General features: G+C 42.9%; 1 protein-coding gene across 1 annotated transcript in view; it reads left to right on the top strand.

The window, feature by feature from the left end:
- The first annotated feature begins 648 nt into the window (after positions 1-648).
- The window catches only part of BANK1 (B cell scaffold protein with ankyrin repeats 1), a 315795-nt gene continuing 309429 nt past the window's right edge, over positions 649-7014 (top strand). Inside the window, exon 1 of the mRNA XM_063458569.1 lies at positions 649-787. The gene's annotated coding sequence lies outside the window, so the exon portion shown is untranslated. The remainder of the gene's footprint in view (positions 788-7014) is intronic.

Here is a 7014-nt window from a genome sequence, read left to right as displayed (position 1 = left end):
TTCAAAATATAACATATGATGAACAGTGTCCACAGGTTTACAAAACTTAATAGGTCCCCTCCACGCCATGGCCCCCCTCCCGCCATGCTCTAGGGGGGGGGAAGGGGTTAAAGGCTTACCTTTCTCCAGCGCCGGGCTCCCTCAGTACTGGGGACACTTCTCCCTCTTCTGCCGAATGCGCAGCAAGAGCCGCGCGCGCATTCAGTCAGTCCATAGGAAAGCATTCTCAATGCTTTCCTATGGAGTCAGCGTCTTCTCACTGTGATTTTCACAGTGAGAAGCGCGGAAGCGCCTCTAGCGGTTGTCAATGAGACAGCCACTAGTGGCTGGATTAACCCTAATGTAAACATAGCAGTTTCTCCGAAACTGCTATGTTTACAGCTGCAGGGTTAACCCTAGATGGACCTGGCACCCAGAACACTTCATTGAGCTAAAGTGGTCTGGGTGCCTATTGTGGTCCTTAAAGATATGCTAAATCCACTCAACAAACCATTACATAAAACATAAATGTCACAGTCGAAACACATGTATACATGCATTCTGGGCTCTTATCAACCTTTACAATATTAGAAATAGCTAGATTACTCAATATTATATTAATATTTTTTACTCGTTTTACCCTTTTTGTGTTTTTGTTTTGTTAGACCTTCCCGCTGGACTAGTTGCTATAAATCTTTGGCATGAGAACGTTATTAAAGCCTCTACACATATTGAGTACTATACTGCCACTGGAGAGATTGAACGTCTGCTTACTAAAGTAATTGATCCAATAGCTTTTATTTGCCAGGTAAGCTGACCTTTGAATTACAGTGCTTAAGTACATTAATATAAACGTGACACACACCAAGAACAAAAAAAAAACATTGTTCTGCTGACTTAAGTTACATTCAGATAGCTATCGGAATGTAGTGGAATTAAATAAGCTGAGCTATTCTTCTTGCAAATAAATATATTTTTATGAAAAGTGTTATAGTTTTAGGAAATCAAATTTGATGTGTGCACCAAAGAAAAAAGTGCTGGCTTGAAAGGAAAGAAAATTGTATACTGTTAATTAATTTGTACTGTGAAAATGTTTTCCTCACTTTGCATGTCTATGGAACATTATTTGCTTAACAGGCTAGCTGCAGATTGCGGGATCAGAAGTAGTGTTTATAAAGACTATGGAAGAAATTGGCAAGGAGCTTCAAAATGAGTGGCTTAAAAGGAGAGATGTGTTTGAGGCAGGTTAATGTAGAGTATATGTGACAACAGCATTTTGGGAAAGTATGGCTATCAAGAGAAACCATTAATTTCCTGTAAATTGGTTCACCATTTTGTAATTTTTAATATTAGATGATTTGTATGTATTTTGAATAATGTAAGTAAATAATAAAATGGTTTATGGAACAAATTAAATGACAAATCTTGAGGCACTGACATAAAAGAAGACACAAAAGAAAAACACACATGCTGCTTGAGCTCTTCCACTAAATGCTGGAATTAACCTTATTAAGCCTGAAACTGGAACACATCTGCACAAATTTCAACATAGTCATGGTCAGGGGATCCCGGGCAAGCAATATCAACCCTTTCTGGACCATTCTCGGCAACGTGAGCCCAGGGATCCTGCTGCGGCCTACCGGGCCCAGGCTGGATGAGAGGCTGCCCATCTCGTTGCGGCCTGGCCCCACACGTGACCTGCTACACTCACACACCACCCCCCTGGACTGGCGGGGGTCATCCCAGTCCCCTTGGAGCTGACAAACCGGGCACGCATATACTTACTCTGCCTGGCGAGACAGACAGCGGTGAATACAGCCACATCATGGCGGGAGTTTCAGTAGCGGACCCACAAGGAACGTGCCCCTTTCAGAAGACACCGAACGATGCTGTGGCAGAGTTTCAATCGCGGCTCGACCGCCACTTTCAACACCTCTGGCTCAAGGTCCAACAGCTTCTGGCACCCTGCGCAGCCGATAGCACGAGCAGAGCCTGGAAAAGCAAGCAACCGGAGAGGAAGGGGCCTACTCGTGGTGAGAAGCTCTGGAGTGGTCCTGTGCAGCCGACCCCATACACTCCCAGGTCAAGGGTTACAAGGGGCATAAAGGCCCGGCATCGACCATTGAAGTGGAGAAATGCCCACATCAAACAGCGCACGTCAACCCGACCCCCTGGCTACCCCCAACAGAGACCAGACACAGGCTACAATAGACGCCGGGACTGTGGCAAGCAGAGGCAGATCCTCATTAAGACCTGGGGCCGGAGAGGCACCCAATCCTGATACCATGTCCCCCAGAGAGCTAACACCACCCTGCTACCCGTGGGAATACGTTGAACCGGGTGGACTACTACTGGACACCCTCCATTGTTTGGAAGTACCCTACCTAGCACACACTACCTGGCACCACTTCCTACCTATCTCTGTAGCTGCCCGCTGTGACACTCCTGCATAGGCATACACAGGCGTTGTATTAAAGGACTCTAATGTCAGCCTGAGGTTTCCCTCTTTGAAACCACCTAGTTAAGTAATGATTCTCATAACATGTATGTTACTGCTTTATACTTATTAGCTGTTACATGCTTAACGACTACCAAACATGAACAGCTTGTTCTAACCCAACCACCATCAATTTAAATACAATTATTAGGCATGCACTTAAACAACCAGCATGCAATTCAAAGTAAAATGTATACTGTCATAACAAACGTCATTTTTTTATTAACCTTTTGAATCCACATTTGCATTTGTGAAAAGCATCAGCTAGACTTCAAATAGATCTCAGATAACCTAGTATCTAATTAACAGTTAAGCGCAGCAGCTTTATGCGTTTCATAAATGCCGCAACGTACCAACCGAATGTTAATCTTTAAAAAAAAAAAAAATGTGCCTGACCAACGAATGTCACAACCTGCATTGCATATTGTAGTTATCTATACCGTGACTCTGCTGTTGTGGCGAATCAAGGCTGTTTGTGACTCTTTGTGCACAATAAAAATAAAGAATATAAAAATAAAAATAAAAAATAAAATAAAAAAACATGCAAGCATACCTCAGTAGTTTTAATTATTTTACACCAGATCTGCACCTTTTGGTTTCCACGCCTTTGCTTCTTTGATTAGATGCTAGATTTTGTCAATCATGGTGTATGTGTCAAGACTTTGACTCCGTGTTGCACTGCAATGCCGGCGCAAAAATCCGAATCCCCTGCCTGTGGCTGGGGACTTGGATTTTTCACATTACCTGCTGTCTCCCTGCAGTCAGCCAGTACAGAGCAGCCAGGGAAGTCGGCCGGCCTCTGCTGATAATGTCAAGAGGAGGGGACGTAACTTCCATTGCTCTTCTACAGACTCCAATCCACAACAATCCGCAATCTGCAATCCGCTGGGGAGTCTGGGAGAAGAGCAGTGGAAGTCACGCCCCCATCCTACTGACATCATCAGGAGAGGCCAGCTGACTTTCCTGACTGCTCTGTGCTGGCTGCAGGCTTCTGATCCAGGCTCCTGTCCATCCCTCCCTGGCCTAAGGTAAGACTCAGGGGTGGGGGGATTTTTTTTTGTCAGCCCATGCCCCCCTCTACAGCCCCTGCCCACCACTTCTATAGCTTCTGTCCTTTCTACAGCCTTTGTTCCCATTTCTATAGCCCCTGTGCCCCTTTTAAAGCCCCTGCATACCCTATCTATAGCTCCTGTGCCCTCCCTTTTACAGCTCCTGCCCTTCCCTTCCCTTCTATTGCCCCTGCCAACCCCTTCTATGGCCCCTGTGCCCCCTTTACAGCCCCTTTGCCTCCCACCACAGCCCATATCCCCCTCTCTACAGCCCATACCCCCTATTCTACATCCCATGCTCCCACTCTACATCCCATGGCCCCCTTTTATGCCCCAACCCCCTTCTATAGCCCCTATTCCCCTTTTCTACAGCCCCAGCCCTTGTGCCCCCTCTCAGTCCCTGTGCCCCCTCTCAGCCCCCCTACATCCCTGTGTACCCCCTCTACAGCCCCTGTGCCCCCCTCTACAGCTCCTGTGTGTCCCCATCTACAGCCCCATGTGTGTATCCCTCTCTACAGCCCCTGTGTGTGTCATTCTCTACAGCTCCCGTGTGTGTTCCCCTCTACAGCCCCTGCCCCCCAACAGATCTTGTCCCGACTTGTACATACCCTATCCCCCACCACAGCCCCTGATCCCCTTCTAGAGCCCCTGTGCCCCTTTTCCACCAGGATTAAGGTGGCCTAAACCCCGGTGGCTTTTTTTTGGAGGGGTGGGGGGTGGCGGCAAAATGCTACTTTGCCTGTGTAGCTAAATGTTTATTTATATGAGTGCTGGTCTGTGTATGCATGTATGCATGTATGCAAGAGTGTATTTGGACATATATACACATATACATATATACACACACATATACACGTGGCATGTGTGTTTCTGCTTTAGGGTGCACACCCTAATGCAATAGGCTGCGCATGCCTATGGCAGTGACCATACATGTAGGTCGATACAACAAAGTGATTATATAAGTGAACAACTTTATATAAACTGGTATAAAACCCCAACAATAACATTTTTAAAAGTGTTTTCTTACCCTTATAAAAGGGATGGGTAGGTATATTTTCAGTATGACATAAATAGAGAGATAGAAATAAAAAGTATAGTGCAGATGGTCTTAAGACAAATATTGTTTATAAAATGGTATCATAAACCACTCACATTTACAAGAGCCTATGAAATTGGCTCAGTAGATTGTGCCTGTGTGCATTTTGGGCAGCATTACACCTCCTTTTTATGACTCCAAATCTCAAACGTGATGAAAAAAAAAGTAAAACACCAATAGTGTAGACTGTATTAAAATACTTAGTTGACAAGAATTTGTCAATGAGATCATCTTGTACAGTGTCCTTAGATATTGGGCTCTGAGATTGGAAATTATTGTGCCAGATTGTGGGGTGACAGTTCCCTTCCAGGTGGAATCCTGAACTTGGGAATCAGTGGTGACAACAATAGTGCTTTAACCCCTTCAGGACGGGTGACGGACGTCACGCAGTAAAATTAACCCCAGATCGCCGCAATCGCGGCGATCGTGGGGTTAATGGTGCTCCCGGTCTGCCTCTGTATTAGAGGCAGACCGGGAGCACCGAATCCGGCTGCCCCAGCTCATGTACCCGCTCTGACAGCATGTCAGAGCGAGCACATGTGCTCTGTATACTTACCTTCCGCCTCCCTGCACTTCCGGGTTCACTGTGAAGTGCAGGGAGACGGATCAGTGCTGATCCTGCCCCCTAGTGTAAAAAAAATAAAGTAAATTTAAAATCCCACCCCCCTTTACCCATTTTAATAAAAAATTAACCCCTTCCCTGCCAATTGATCACTGACTACAGTGATCAATTGGCAGGGATTACATTTTAATATGATCTGATTTTTTTTTTAACAGAATTTAAAAAAAAAGAATTAACCCTCAGGGGTTAAATTTATTTTATTAATTAATTTCAATATTTTAAAATTATAAATTTAGCTAGCTGGGGAGGGTGGAAGTTAGTGGGGAATTGGGGGATTTAGTGTTAGGCTAACTAGGGGTTAACGTTAACAAAAAGTTTTAATATAAGCTTTAAAAAGTTAAAAAATTAAGTTAAAAAAAAGTTTTAATAACGTTTAAGTAAAAAATAAAAAAAATAAACCCTTTACCCAGTCCAAATAAAAATTAACCCCTTCCCTGCCAGTCGATCACTGCCTACAGTGATCAAAATGCAGATCACAGTATTATTCTGTGATCTAATTTTTTTTAACCCCTGACGATTAACTTTTATTTATTTTTTAACCCTCAGGGGTTACATTTATTTAATTAACTAATTTAAATATTGTATAATTAAATATTTTGCTAGCTGGGGTGGGTGGGAGTTATGGGAAAATGGGGAATTTACTGTTAGTGCTGCTTACTGCTAGTTAGGGGTTAACGGTAAAAAAAAAGCTTAGAAAAATGTTAAATCTGTAAAAAAAAGTTTTACGAAAGTTTAAGAAACTTTAAAAAAATTAATAAGCATAACAAAAGTTTATAAAATAGTTTTAAAAAGTAAAAAAAGTTTTAAAAAGTTAAAAAATACATTTAATAACGCTCATTACCACTACACCTGGTACAAGCTAGCGGAAAAATGATCCCACGCTAAGGTTCAAAATATGCCTTTTGAAATACCCTGGGATGTCTTCTTTAAGAAATGGTATGGCTCTATGGGGTATTTGGATTATATAGCCTGGTAAAATACTCTAAAATGGGACATGGGCACAGCGTAAAAATTTAAAGTTTGAAAAAAAATGGAATGGCTGTGTCCCAAATGTGCCCCTCCGATGTCCACATATACCTGGCAAATGTACATACGGGGGTATTTTTGTACTCAGCCGACATAGCTGAGCAACATATAAAGTATTATAGAGTGGTGGTACACATAAGGTTTGCAAAATATACTGTGCAAACTCACTTTGTGTGTGAAAAAGGCAGAAAAAACGCTTATTACCACTACACCTGGTACAAGCTAGCGGAAACATGATCCCACGCTAAGGTTCAAAATATGCCTTTTGAAATACCCTGGGATGTCTTCTTTAAGAAATGGTATGCCTTTGTGGGGTAGTTTGAATTATATAGCCTGGTAAAATACTCTAAAATGGGACATGGGCACAGCGTAAAAATTTAAAGTTTGAAAAAAAAATGGAATGGCTGTGTCCCAAATGTGCCCCTCTGATGTCCACATATACCTGGCAAAGGTACATACGGGGGTATTTTTGTACTCAGCTGACATAGCTGAGCAACATATGAAGTATTATACAGTCGTAGCACACATAAGGTTTGCAAAATATACTGTGCAAACTCACTTTGTGTGTCAAAAAGGCAGAAAAAACGCTTATGACCACTACACCTGGTACAAGCTAGCGGAAAAATTATCCCACGCTAAGGTTCAAAATATGCCTTTTGAAATACCCTGGGGTGTCTACTTTAAGAAATGGTAGGCCTTTGTGGGGTAGTTTGAATTTAAAACCTGTGAAGATGCTTGGAAATTG

This window comes from Pelobates fuscus, chromosome 6, assembly GCF_036172605.1.
Source record: "Pelobates fuscus isolate aPelFus1 chromosome 6, aPelFus1.pri, whole genome shotgun sequence".
NCBI lineage: Eukaryota > Metazoa > Chordata > Amphibia > Anura > Pelobatidae > Pelobates > Pelobates fuscus.
The sequence above is the reverse complement of the archived record's forward strand: the minus strand, read 5'-3'. Positions and strand labels throughout refer to the sequence as shown.